This window comes from Gracilinanus agilis, chromosome 6, assembly GCF_016433145.1.
Source record: "Gracilinanus agilis isolate LMUSP501 chromosome 6, AgileGrace, whole genome shotgun sequence".
NCBI lineage: Eukaryota > Metazoa > Chordata > Mammalia > Didelphimorphia > Didelphidae > Gracilinanus > Gracilinanus agilis.
The window spans coordinates 275,860,424-275,861,562 of NC_058135.1; positions in this window are offsets into that span (position 1 = coordinate 275,860,424).

The following is a 1,139-nucleotide window of genomic DNA, read 5'->3' on the forward strand; positions in this document are numbered from 1 at the left end:
TCTGTGCAAAAAGGCTGGGACTTTCCACGCACCCTTGGGGCAAATGAGTCCACATCCATGAGAATTTTTCAAGGTAAAGGCAAATATATGTCTGGAATCTTCATGAATAGAAATAGAGAAAAAAGCTGAACACAAGTCCACCACTGTAAAGTAAGTGGCTCTACTAGGAATAGAGGAAATGATTGTGTTGGGGTTTAAAAACAGGATGTTTCTTTATGACATGATTGTTTACAGCCCTTAAATCTTGAACAAATTGATATTGGCCTTTTCCATCTGGACCTATTTTTGGCTTTTTAACAGGTAAAATAGGTGTGTTATATTCTGATTTTCATGGAATTATTATTCCTTGTTCAATTAATGAATTTATTACTGGGGCAATTCCCTCAATAGCTTCTTTTGATAGAGGATATTGAGGAATGGAGGGAGCTGGCCCACCTCTTCTTTTAATCTGAACAGGATCAGTTGATTTAAGTAGGTCTACATCAGAAGAAGATGTGGCCCAGAGAGACTTAGGGATATCATCTGGGATTTCAAGGGTGAGAGGCTCTTTTACTTCCTGAATCTCTGAGAGAAGTACAGGGAGAAAATTTAGAGTCCTCTGGTAACTCTAATGACATAGAGCCACCTGGAGCACAAACTATTGTGACTTTAAGTTTACATAATAGATCCCTTCCCAGCAAATTTGTGGGGGATCCAGGCATCAAAAGAAAGGAATGTTTTACAGTTAGGGGTCCTATGCTTATCATGAGAGGAAAAAATTTTGGGACCTTTTGAGGTGTTCCTGATACACTTACTACATTTAGAGAGGCAACAGAATTACAGTTTTCATCTGGTTTACTCACCAGTACTGACCTTGAAGCTCCAGTGTCCAATAAAAAATTGTAATATGAATTTCCCACTTTTAGGATTACATAGGTACCTTACTATGTGGGGGAGGGAATGTATGGGGATAATTGGCATCAAAACATCAGGGTCTGGGCTTCCGGGTTAAGATGGCGGCAGAGTAAGAAGCAGCTCTTAACCTCTCCTGACCGAAACATACAAAACTCCTCAAGGGGACATAAAAACAAGTCCAGACGAACGGAGGAACCCCACAACAGGGCACAGCGTGGAAGGTACGTGGAATCGAGACATTTCCA